This window comes from Micropterus dolomieu, linkage group LG03, assembly GCF_021292245.1.
Source record: "Micropterus dolomieu isolate WLL.071019.BEF.003 ecotype Adirondacks linkage group LG03, ASM2129224v1, whole genome shotgun sequence".
Taxonomy (NCBI): domain Eukaryota; kingdom Metazoa; phylum Chordata; class Actinopteri; order Centrarchiformes; family Centrarchidae; genus Micropterus; species Micropterus dolomieu.
Window position 1 is genome coordinate 32,275,738 of NC_060152.1, and position 13,944 is coordinate 32,289,681.

General features: G+C 40.9%; 1 protein-coding gene across 1 annotated transcript in view; it reads right to left on the bottom strand.

The window, feature by feature from the left end:
- tsnare1 (T-SNARE Domain Containing 1) overlaps positions 1-13,883 on the bottom strand; it is a 187,238-nt gene extending 173,355 nt beyond the window's left edge. Inside the window, exon 1 of the mRNA XM_046045292.1 lies at positions 13,836-13,883. The gene's annotated coding sequence lies outside the window, so the exon portion shown is untranslated. The remainder of the gene's footprint in view (positions 1-13,835) is intronic.
- Between the last annotated feature and the right edge of the window lie 61 nt (positions 13,884-13,944).

Genomic DNA, 13,944 nt, shown 5'->3' on the forward strand with positions numbered 1-13,944 from the left:
CTCCTCCCTTGTCCCCAGTGTGATCTTTCCAGGTCATTCCATCAGCACAGCCTCCCTTTGAAAACAACCTTCAGCCTGGGGAGGAAGAGAGGAGAAAAACACCTCTGGGCAGTGAAATTGCCTTGTCACACAAAAAGGAGTCATTATTGAGATAAATCACCCCATTCTATTCCATAACTAAACTCTGCCTCAGCTTACCTTCCAGTGGCACCTGCCATCCAGGCTGAGCTATCACATGTACTCTCCCGACTGAAACTCTGTCTGCCAGGAGGATTCAGTACTGCCTCTGGTTGGTTTGGTTTGGTTTGACAGTGTGATCTACAAAAAAAAAATGTTCATTGAACGGCTAAGGCCGAAAGCTAACAATAACTGTTAAAAACAAGACAGCTAAGTATGCTGCAGAAGCCAGTGTCTGAATGTTGTGTTACCGAATCCTTATATAAGATATTCACTAAAAAATATTCCTATGCACAAAAAGCAGAATAATCCATCTGCATGATTCTTAGATATATGAAACATGTGTAATGTTTTTTGCACAAAATATCAGTCATTGTGAAATTGTGCAGACATGCACAGTCTTGATTTCCACTCCCACATTCTTAAACGGCTTGCATAAAAACACCTCCATTAGTGGCATGGCCCTCCTCACACCCTTTATCAAAGCAACATGAAAACAATAAATGGATGGAATTATCAGCCTCATTCAGTGAGTTCTATGTTGCCCCTGAAAGCTCAACACAATGCAACTTTAGAATACTTAAAATAAACAAAACACACAAATTTCCATCCATCCATCCATCCATCGTCAACCGCTTATCCTGTGTACAGGGTCGCGGGGTGCGGGAGCCAATCCCAGCTGACATCGGGCGAAAGGCGGGGTACACCCTGGACAGGTCGCCAGTCCATCGCAGGGCCCACCAACAAATTTATAAAATATAATACTGAAAAGATCAGTGCCCTCAGGGGCACCAGTGGATGTCTGACCTAGGGAAGCAAAATGTGTCTAGATCCGGCCCTGTTTGGCGTGATGCCATTCATTGTGAATTGAACCTCATAAAACATGCTGGCGCCACCCACCACTACTCAAAGACTCAAACGGCACCTAGCAGCTACTGAAAGTAGAGAAATGTTCACTTTAAGCCATTGTCCTCTGACATGCAGTATTTAAAAGAAAAGAGGAAAGCAAGCTACTGGGTCTTGAAACAAAAAATAATGCCTGTAAATATCTGCTTTGTTGAGAGCCAGTATAGTGGTTCAACAACTGTCCAATCTGAGAATGTATGTGAAGTATGTGAATATCATAATCTCTAAAATGCGCATCAGCACGTTTCCAGTGATTACAAGTAATGACACCACTGCTGCTCCAAAGCAAACTAGCTAATGGTAACATAGAGTGATAATGTGGAGCAGTTAGCAGCGTGACCCCGTCTTTATTTTCCTCACTTAACACTTCATGTCATCACACAAACAAAATCTTGTGATCTACGACAGCCATTTTTCTTCTTCAATAGCATGTGTGGATTGGCAGGGACAAAGCAAATGGTTAGTGGGGAGGTTCTGATGGAACACAAAGCATGTGTTATCTGTATTTGCTCTCTGTCACAGCTTTGGCCTTAGGAAGGCAAACACTAGCAGGAGTCTGGCTCAATACATAGTGCTGTGCTTCTGTGTGTATTTGTTACTGATGTTATATTGATTGCATATGAATTTCAGCCCAAGTGTTAGCATACTAATCCATGTACATTATCATGCCATCGCCACAAACATCATCATAATAATACACCCACAAACAACTACAACCATTTTGTCACATATTCTGACAGTGTGTCTCTCTGGAATGCCAATTTGGCAGTCGCTCCAACATGTGGGCAGAATGAAACACTGTTACGCTCATACAGCAGTGTCTGCTGTTTAGATGACTGTCTAGACACGATGAATTAAGAGACAAAAGTACAACAATCTGACAGTTTAGGGACTGGAGGGGGTTGCTAGCCTACTGGGTGAGGCCAGGGCCTTCGTGCTCTTACTCATCACACCCGAGCTCTCTCTGCTCTCTAATTGGAACATCCTTTTTTAATTGGGTTTGGAAACCATGGAGACGGCCACTCCGTCTGGGAGCTGATAAGCTGAAAGAGAGGAGATGCCGCTGAGTGAGGTGGCACTGGCCTTGCAGAAACCGAGACGTCTCACCGCTATAAAGAACAGAAGCAGATGTGACTGACAGGGAAGTGTTGCATCACTGCCAAATACTGCTGGTCAATAACACAAGTTTAAAGACAACCAGATATATCAATACAACAAAGTTTTTCAGAGAACAACTTGTACTGTGGGGAGGTATGTGGATGTGTGACAGTAGTGGATCAATTGTGGGCCCATTTATTTTCCTTGTCAAGTAATGGTCGGGTTAAGTCTTAAATATAATTTATTTTTAAAAAATAGGTATAAACCCACCTGTTTGCAAGTTTAAAAAAAGTGGAAACCTGAGCTAAAATATCATAAATATCCCAAAAAAGACATTTATGCTCTTCTACTCATTATTTCAGGTGCTACCCTGATCATATAGATTTATTTATATGGGAATGGGGTAAATCTCATGTTATTCCATTGTGCAATGCGTTTGAGGTCAGTGCTGCCACACACATGCCCACACAGCCTCTAATTGGTCAACATGTGAAAACAACACCACTGATTGGTTGTCAGACTAAACCAAATGCATCATGGGATTGCCAGTGGGCCTCTAGCAAGCATGCTAACAACAATAACAATTTTTACTGAGGAAAGATTGTTAAATTATCAGAGATTGCATCTTTATGGATACATTTTACAAAGTCTCCAAAAAGACGCTGCAGTTCAAGCTGGGATTACAACGCTTCTGAGAAGGATATAATCGGAGCACTTGTTAAAACGGTGCAACAGTAACCTAACCTAAGTCTCTAGCATGCAGCGTTCCAGAGATATTAAGGATGACGTAAGACTATGCTTTGATGTCGGATCCGACATCGTCGACCTGGCAGTGTTAAACAATAAGATGATAAGCTTAAAAATAAAATAAAAAGCTTGATAAAGATTAAACTTTTGGTTCAAAACCATTTGGCTTGTGACCTCTTACAAAAACAGCCTGTTCGGGTCTTTTGGTTATGTTTCGGATGTTTGTCAGTTGTTAGTCTTTCGAGCAAAGAAACTTTTTTCATTTAAACTTTCAAAAAGGCACCTGAGTACTTCTTCCACCCCTGAATATCAGAAGTGAGACGTATTTGTAAAATTAGGTCTCATGAGGATGCTATGCTATCAGGTTAAAAATGATCCTTTAATAAAACAATTATGAATAAATAATTAAGAAAAACAATTACTTCAAGTCTACATTTTCTAACTTGTTGTTTTGTGCTTTCTTTAACAAATTCATGTGATGTTAAACAGGCACTCCATTTTACATATGGAATTCTGTTTACTCATCATGGTTGGTACTACTCACCCTGTGAAAACACTTGTATTAGTCTTCTGTGGCGGTCTGAGAATATATTCTTGATGATGTCATAGTGAAGTCATCAGGGGGTGTGGAGTTTGAAAGATATCGACATTTACCAGGCAGGGAGTGTCTAATGAAACACGCTAAAAATTTGCATTGTGGGAGAGGCTTGCTGCTCCTCCACAAAATCCCGATCGTTTACTGTCCTGGCTCCACAATGGTGGAACGAGCATGTAGCACTTCAAGCAGTTCAGCATATTTGATGAAATTGATCTACTTGCATGATTAATGCAATGTTTGGGTTGGATCTATATATATATTTATTTATGAATGCACTTCTTATAAGTCAATTTGAATAAAAGTGTCAGCTACATAAATGTAATGTACAAAAAAGTGCTTGTAATTGCTGATATCCATCCATCTTGACATCTTGCTCATGTTGATGGAATATGATGAAATTCAACTCTAGGTCCAGTGCTTCTCCCATTTGTGTAATGTTTTTTATGTCTGACATAGTGTACATTTTCTTTGATAAGGTTAAAATGTCCTTTTCTAACATACACAGAAAAACGGTAGCTTTAGGCTTCACCCACTTAGCTTAAACTCAACCTTGAAATGTATTTCTCCTTCCACATAAGGTTTGCTTGCACCAAATATTTGCAGAAATTAAACTGAAACACTCTAATGAATAAATGCATTTCTATAGAAAACATTAAATGTGTGGTTTTTAGCTCGGACTTTGCACAGAAGTGCATCCCCTGTCTCTCAGCCTGCTGATTGCCATATCACTGAACCCAACACCAGCTAGTATCCAAGCCACCTGCATCCACTGGAACATCATGGGGAAAAAATCTTCAAAAATTGCCTTTATTCTGGCTCTTAAAGAACCAAAATTGTTTTTTGAAAAGAAGTAACCTTTATTTGTTCAAAAAGAGAACGGTGATGATAAAAAAAGATTTCTCTGACAGTCTTATGATTGCCAGAGGCACCTGAGGTACAGAGTTGGTTAGAATAGTCAAATATTAAAGAAATATATTTTTTAAAGCATTCAGAAAGTCAAATTGTATACATTTTTATAAGAAAACACTTTCCTTTATGTATGGAGGGAAACATTCACTCACAGTATCTGCAAAGGTAATGAAATATAACTAATCTCAGGGGGGGGAAATGGTACAGTGATAAATGCCATCTGCATAGCACTCCTGCATGCCCACCCATCACATCTGGATAGGCTTGAGAGGGCAATCACTCAAAGACAGAGATCACCTACAGAAGAAGTAACATACTCATGTTGCCTGGCGAAGCAAAGTTATGACTTGCAGAAAGACTGGTGGTTGTTGTAAAGCTGCTTTTGTTCTTTCGGTATCAAAATCAAATACTAAAAATACATAATAAGAATAAGGTAAGAATCCCTTATTGTACACAAAAACTGTGTATGTGCGTAACTTCAGAAAACAGGCTGCATCAGTATTTCCCCAACCTCTTGTCTTTGTTTTCTCTTCCAGATAAGTTTGGCTAACCTGGGGATTTGTTAACAACCTCTCTGACTGCTTGTGTTGAATGTTCTCAGCAATTAACTTTGTGACAGTGATGTTATTATTCCTGGGAGGAAAAATGGGCCAACCTATGAAAATAAGACCTAAGTTGCACGAAACTGGACATATCCTTTGGGCATTAGGTCAGATCATCATACGGATTCTGAAGCTGTTGTTCTCTCTGAAAGGAACCAGCTATATCTCCTTTATTAGTGAGGCAGGTGTTCAGGCACAACACACCCAGTTCAGCCATACGATTATCAATAACGCTTTACAGAAAGGGAGCCCAGATGTCCCACAGTGAGACAGGAACACTTTAGTGAAAGGTGACCTTGAGTCAGAGGGCTAAAGTGCTACGCCGCTTTCATTTGTTTGAAAGGACCAACAAGGTTGTCCTCTCTGCACTTATTTGATTGGACTTTCAATGGCAGGATGATAGTTTTCTGCCACACATCACTGCCTTGCATGCATATGAATGCAGCGTGGAGCAGGTGATGGTCCTAAGGGGAAACTGTTCATTATTCCACAAACTCCTCTCACTAATCTGTGCATAAGAACTGATCTGTTCTCTTTTTCTTCCTGCATCCCTCTTGCTCCCAATCTAGCTGTGGCCTTTCTCTAAAGGACACCGGAGCGTGCAGCAGACTTTATCTGGCCTCCTTTTCCTCTGACCTTTGAAAAAAGTACCTATTATGTTACCTCAGGGTTGTGTAACGCGCACCCACATACCTACAGAAATATCTCAAGTCAGGCTATTCAACAGCTATCTCAGCTGATTGTATTTTTAGAATGGTGGCCCTTGAAAGAGAGAAAAAAGCAAATAAGAAAATAACCAGAGGGTGCATGTTGAATAATAGTTAAGGCTGGAGCATAATAACACAACTCATATGTCAGTTTTTGGTTCAGCAGAAGCACAAAGACGTCAGACACAGGATGTGAAGCCATGTTACAACAACTGCTGCTGGACTAGTCTGCTCTTCTTCCTTAAAGGGCATGTTTTTAGAGATGTGCCATTACCATCCCAAGAAACGCTGATATTTAGAAAGTGTACTGTTTGCAATGTTCATCATCTTAGATTAGCGTGGTAGCATTCTAACATTTGCTAATTAGCATAAACACACAGTACAGCTGAGGCTGATGGGAATGTCATTCGTATTGCAGGTGATGATGCTGCCAGAGAGAAAGTCAGATTACCCGAGTTTTTACAGGCCATCATCTGGGAACCATCGATGTCTGTACAAGAGTTTGTGCTCTGGTGAGCGTGGGTTTCTATATTAAATATATGTATGGTACCTTCAACATGGAAAATGAATGCCTTTTACAATAACAAAAGGAACCACACAAAATTATTGTCCCTAAAGATATCCTAAAATAGTATTTTTTCAGCCTGTACATTATGTTATTATACTGAGTCAGCTGTGAGTTTGTCTATGTCACGAAATTCAAGAGTACTCTGATCATTTTATTTCATTTACAGTATACTAGAGCCAACAGAAGTACAGATATTTTCCCAACAGTAACATGACACCAGCAGTGGAATGCCAATAGGACTCCTCAAGCTTGTGGACAGGCCTACATAATGCAGGCTGGTAATGGGCTCCCTGTTTGGAGTGGAGTGGAGCAGCCCGAGGACTTGGCCCGAGATGAGGAGGAGTAATGATCTTTGGCCGATGAGTGAGCCATGCTGTGGCCGCTTCCACTCTAGCAGTCTCATTCTGCACACGAACAAATGCGCCGCACGGAGTCATCGCTCCAGTCGAGGATGTTTTCTAGAAGTCCCACAGCTAGCGTCTGAAGCTCAGTCTCTGGGATGTTCAGAGGAGCTCCCGGGGGAAACGGGCGCTGTCCCGGGCCTTGGCATTTGAAAATGCCGTTCTTCCTGTGTCGTTTCTGGGGGGCTTCCTGGCCCTGGCTGCAGGACCACAACAGATGGCCAACTGGACATCCACGATGCGGCCTTCTGGTGCCATCCTCATGCCACATATGCTTCACCCCGCGGCTATGACTTCCTGGAGATAGCTTTCTCACAGTCCCTCACAGCCGTCACCATGGCTACAAAATCCCAACTGTGGGGAACAGACCTCAGCGTACACACACACAAACTCACACACAAGTATTAAAACCCTTTTGAAGCCCTAAATCACCACATGCGAGGCATTCCTAAGCCACTGTCAGATATTATTTATCAGCCTTCACATACTGGTAATGCTAGACAGTGGGCAACTGCCATCACTTTCTCTTAATATTCCTTAATATTCAGATTTTACATGTCATGAAGCCAAATTGTTGGTACTAGATGATAAGACGTTTCTCAGTCAAGCCTCAACAAAAGCAGACTCTTGAGTGAATGGATTTCACTCTCTGGTTATGACGAGATAATCAGAGGCATTTCCAAACACAATGCCGAGCAGTCATCTGGTCATGCTTTGGGAAACAATCGGCCAGCTTTGGCTGGCTGATAAGCTAAGGCTAATCTGTGGAATACTTTGAAAGCAAACACGATTGATTATTTTGCAATCAAACTGGCTACGCAGACAAAGTAAATCTATCAGGAGCATTGCATTGAAGCAATAGTTGAACCAGGTTCCACTTTTTTGCAGGAGCCCTAATCATCAGCACACATGCTATAGTATACCAATGCAGTCCCTTCCCTGAAATAATTGAGGGGATTGAGTTTTTCACACAGCGCTGATTTCGAACAAGGTCTTCAGCCATTGGCTACACTAACTAAGGTCAGCTCCGCAGCTCAGGTTCAGAATTCAACAAATTTAAAATTCTAGCACAGCGCATCTCTCTACAGTGAACAAAACAAAACAGACCATACACAATAACAGAGAATCCAAAGATGGTTTTACATAAGCAAGATAAAATGAGTAAATTGTATGTTTTTGTTACTTTTTTCCCCTGAGAAAACTAGGAGAGCAGTTCCCCCTGCTTCCAGACATTGTAAGCTAAGTAAGTTTTGTAATTCTAAGCTTAGCTAAACATGACTCTGTCTTAACTCTGCACTGGACAGAGATGAAAATAATGTTGAAAATAATTGACCCCCCCTAATTATGGCTTGGACCCCCCCAAAAGAGGCAAAAACAACAGTTCAGGGGGGTGTTTCTTACCTGTCATTATAAATATTACAAAATACTTCCCATACTCTGCCTTAAATTCAAGAATTTAGAAATACGATTTCTGACACCCCTAAAATGGACCGTACCATTTCATAACCTTGAAGTTAGTTGAACGTCTTCTCCGTCTGCATCAGTCCAGTGCATCACACGCTAATGGAGACGCTGCAAGTTAATGCCAGTAGTGAGCTATCTAGCTGCTTTAATACACTTAACTTTCCTACCTTCAGAGTTTTGTAATTAGCATTTATTTTACTTTAAAGGAGCTATCTGATGTTAGCTAGCTGAGAGCCCATCCTGTCATTTCAATACCATTAAATCATTTCATATTTTATGTAACTGTTAGCCAACACGGGTGCTTAGGCATGAGCACTGAAACTGAGGATTAGTTATTACAATAATATACAATCAATACAATCAATATAAAGTTTATCATTTCATTTTAAGTATTTTCTACAATAATCCCTCAATATTTGTTTTCACTGTGGAATTCAGGAGTTTTACCAGGTTAGGTAAATGTTAAAATCTAGGTTTATTATTTCAAATGTATTCAGTTTTATCTATATAGCGCCAATTCATAACAAAAGGCTTCTCATTGCACTTTTCATATAAAGAAGGTCTAGACATTAATATTATTTACAGAGACCAAAAATTCCCAGTTCCCCAACTTTGCATGAACTGTTTTATTGAACGCAGATTACATTTCATTCTCATTCAACATGAGCAGGAGGAAAGGAGATATTTGCTAAAAAAAAGTTGAAACTTAAAAGTTGAAATGATAAGAATTAGGAATTAGATATGATAATGCAGACTGTATTTAATGATAGTGTCTTTGGTTCTGGTTTAACATTGTGTGGGTCTGTTTTGAGTGGTCCTGATGGTCTGCTGTTGTGCGTCCGACCTGCTGGCAGGTTTGCTGCAGAATAGTGACCTCTGACTACAAACGTTGTCTTGTGGTATGGGGCACCATGAACTGGTTTAATGAATTTGATTTATCATCATCTACAGACTGCACACAGGATATTGTAAGCATTGTAAGATTTTAGTTTACTGAAGCCCGCACCTGCGCTGTACTGGGTTTACTTTTTGACCTGGAGAAAAGCTGACCCTCCTGGTTGTCGCTGTATAATTCGTACCCTGCACCAGGCTCTAGGAATAACCAGGTCTGGGCAAAATGGACAAGTGCCCCAGAGCTGTAAACCCTCTTAAGGCCCCAAACGCCCAATGTTTAAAGCATGGCACGTGGTTGTGGGTAATTTTTAGAGGGTGCTGAATTTAAATCTAGTTTTGTGTGTGTGTAGGACCCAACAGCAACATTTTCCCTCCCAAAAAACCCCGATAGGTTAATCTGGCTATGGGTAAAATAGCACACAAGAACAGTTCTACCAATGAATGCTTATTCTGAGGAATAAATGACAATTTACAGAGTAACAGCAACATGAACAACAGCAAAATCTGTTAAATGATTCGATATGGTGAGAAGAATGGAAACACACAATCCAAAATTATTCCATCACCTTGTGTCCGCAGTAACGCTGTGGACAATACACCAACTGTTGGAAGTAGAACTTTTCATGTCCTCATCTTTATATTTTGGTCAGACACATGAGTAATTACAGAGATACAACACGGACACAGTAGCTCATTATCTGCATTCTGTTGTTCTATCACTCCATTCTCTGGGGAGAGTAAACCATGGCATCTCTATGCCCTTGCCAATACTTTGTGGAACAAACAAAGTTGTGAGGCAGAACCAGGAACTAATTTCATTAGCGGCTGCCATTTGTGACTGATTACAGGCTGTTCTCAGTGGCTGGCAAGCAGGTCCAAAGTTCTGGGAGGTTAATAACCAGTAACAATCAATTACTTAACAAATCTGATATGATCAATGGGGTTTCCAATCCGGTAGACAGCAAGATGACTAGCGGAATACGATAAAAGCTCAAACATGCTGAATGCTCTCCAGCAGCAATGGTTCAAAATCTCAAAAATCTCAACTGCATGAGCAGAATGAAACTAAAACTTCTTTTTCTAAAAGAAATTGCTCATGCTAAACTGTCTAACAGAGCACCACCGCAACAGAGCACAAACCACATAGGGAACAAGTCTATTGAATAAATAACTGAAGATGAATGAAATCTAATGGCCATAATAGGATGAAACAATGAGCGGAAGCATATTAAAACAAAACTCCTAGGTTGGATCACAGAACATCTTTGTTGTCAAAAAAAATTAACAGTGCACCACCAGCATCTTAATTAGTATACTATCAGCCATCAGTAGGCCTCCCCTGTTTTCCCGTGCATCTTCATCCACATCAGGACTGATTATTCTAATGATGTCTAAACCTCTGTCCGGCCATTATTCACACATCACAGAGCCCAGCCTTGTTATCTCTGACGGCAAGGCCTCTTGTCTCACTGAATCCACAAATTACATCCAGAAAAACGTTCCCTCTCCCTTTCGTCTCTGTCCTTACTAAAAGGGTCTCAGTTGCCATCATGCATTCAAGTCACCTAAGCTATTAGGGGAGCTACAATACTAATTTTCAACAGAATTTATGTGACTGGCAGGAAGAAAATGACTGCATTCCCATAGCATCTTGTGTGTCCTAACAAGACTAAAGGTGCAAAGCTCTGCGAGAGGCTAAAATCTGAATTAAATCCTGCAACATTACAGGGTTGTACACAACAAAAATACATATATACATGTTTGCTATCCTAGGAGCCCGAGTACCTGGTGCAGGAAGGCAACATATGTTTAATAATAATGTTAATGACAATCAATCTACCAGATAGTGTACCATGTAGCTATTTTGGCCTTAAGAAGAAAGCTCATTGAGTGTCCAAATTAGGACCACGCTACAGCAAAGCATGAATTGTGCTCAGTAATTCATAAAATAATCTCCCACATACAGCTAAATCTGTTTATACTCCCACCCCTTTGTTTGTCTTCCATGCTCTTATTAAAAATGCATTGCTATTTCTCTTAGGTTGTTTTGAGGTTTATATATATATATAATTAACATAATATTATGTATGTACATACAGTATGTATGTATGCATGCATGTAGAGTATCTCACAAAAGTGAGTACACCCCGGACATTTTTGTAAATATTTGAATATATCTTTTCATGTGACACTGATGAGAAATGACACTTTGCTACAAAGTAGTGAGTGTATAGCTTGAATTAACGGTATAAATTTGCTGGCCTCTCAATATAACCCATCACACAGACATTAATGTCTAAATCGCTGGCAACAAAAGTGAGTACACCCCTAAGAGAAAATGTCCAAATTGGGACCTCACATCGGCAGAGTTTTGCATGCATGCCATGCGGGCGACAACTGCATGCACGTCGCGGTTCCTCGCAGGTCTATTTCAAGTAACGATACAATATTCTTTGTGTGGTTCATCAATGGTGATAAACTATAATGGTGACAACTCGGCACAACGCCAGCACAGCTGGTGTGCTGTCTCTCTGCCTGACCACACACATGCGCACCGACGCCCTCTTCCTTAAGCGTTTAATTAATAATTTAAAAAAAATTTATTTACAGCATTAGGCTATATGTTGACTTTTAATACATAACAGTCTGTATATTAACTCATTGGGAGAAAACCGGTAGTTCTATGTAAAATCAGACATTGAGCACCCCCATATCGCAATAATGGTTTGATCTACATTTCATAACGCCGCTGTGAGGATTCGGCGGTGAGATTGGCAGTTGAATCAGGCTCCGCCCATCGAAGCATCGATTCTTCGACTAGTCGGGGTCAGCCCTAATACATACATATATGAATGAATGACAATATATACACGCAGGCTGTAGTAGAATGGGCACATCAGCAGAGCAGCAGCAGCGTCAGTGCAACACGTTCTCAGTTGTCACATATGACGCTTGGTCAGGGGACCTTAGCGTTACATTTTAACCAGTGCTTAATTTGTGTTGGAGCGGTGCTCTGGCACCTCTAAAAGTGCGCTCCATCACAGCACTGCCCTTCTACACAAATAAAATCCAAGATTTCATCGAGCCTAATAGGGTAAGTCTAATGGATTTCCTTATTTAGTATTAAATTTGGTACCTAATAATGTTTTTTCCGAGGATGGCACATTTGACGCGGTCCGGCACCTAATAATTTACAAATTAAGCACTGTTTTAAACTCACTGGGTACCCCTTTTCCTGGGTATCACCATTTCTGGAACGCGCAGAGCTCTGTGGTCGAGTTAACAACAGTAAATATGCTACACCTGGTCAAGTTGGCAATAATAAATAAAAAACAGTTAGACTTTCAAAATAAACGTGGTTAACGTTGTGAAATGCGTGCACTTTGAGGTTAAGACACCACAGCTATTTAAAATAACTGTTAGTCACACAAGTTAGTTAAGTAAATTATGCATGTTATGTAGTTTGTGTGTGTTATGTAACTTAAGTTAAAAAGAAGTAAATGGTGACTGTTGGGAAACAAACACTGATCTGCTGGATTTGTCCAGTGTTTGACCGTCTCATCCTCACACACCAGCTCCTTGTGCCGACTTTATTGTTCTTCATGCCAGGTCACCAGACACATACCTGACATATTACGATTGTAGCATTGAAAAATTATGCTAAAGGGATACCTAGTGCTTTAAAAAGTGACGCCAAGGGGTTTTGACCAAGCGTCCATATGTGGGAGTGAGAACGGGTTGGTCAGGGCTCTATCTGTGTCACACAGAATGCGTTCAGGCACAATACCTGGGTCATAACCAGGAATAGTCGTACCTAATCTAAAAGATAATCTGGAAAGTTTGAAAAAATGATCTTAACAGTCTTTGTTTGCATAGTTGTCAAACACTGACCTATTGTGATGAAGTCTGAAGATATCGGAGTTATCTCCATGAGAACTGAGCAAACTCAATCTGCTGAGGAAGACCCTCAAATGCTGTGAAATATACTGTTGGGACCAGAGGGACTTCACAGATGAAGCTGTTGATCTGTATCATAGCTGAAATTTTATCATGCGAGTACCTGAACTCCTCCAGAAAGTCTCACTTAGGTGTAAAGTCAGCCCATGAACCCAGCTGCAACTACAACTGGTCAGTGTCCTTTGACCTCTGACCCATGACGTCAGCTCATCAACAAAAAAACGCAACACAACTTTCCCCTCTTTTCTCTTCTCCGCTCTTTCCCTGGACACATGGCGGAACCCGGCGGCTGCAGCGGTCTTACGGTGTAGCCTGCTCGCAGCAGATACACAAACAATCTCTGATCTTACAGCCGCAACATGACGTCCAACTTAAGATCCCTGCAACCAGCTCAGTTAGCCTCAGCCAACTTTGAGAAGAACAGACTGAGAGGCCAGACCCTCAGACCCTCAGCCTGGCTGAATCCACAACAAACGTGCCAGCTAACATCTAGCACGCCAAAGCAACTCTCTTCCCTTATGGACTGGTAACGTATCTGGGCATTATAGAGCTTTTATTATAGAACTGTAGCGTTACTTGGCTAAACACAGGACAGCATTTGATCAATGTGCAGTGATGTGTTTTTCATTGGGGTTTTATTGTTGTGATCACTGAACTTGAGGTTTATTGTGTAACTAGTTCTCAGCCAACGCTAAAATGTTAATAATGTTATGTTTCACACAGACACAGTCTTCACATGCTAACTGACCCCTTTGACTTGGCACTGTTACACAGATCACATAAACATACATACAGAGAGAAACTTACAGTTCCTGCTGCACATTGCTCTCTTTGTCTGACCAAGTGCGTTCAGGCTCGTGGATTCGGGACATACAGGCGGAAGAACATAGACACACACACACACACACACACACAC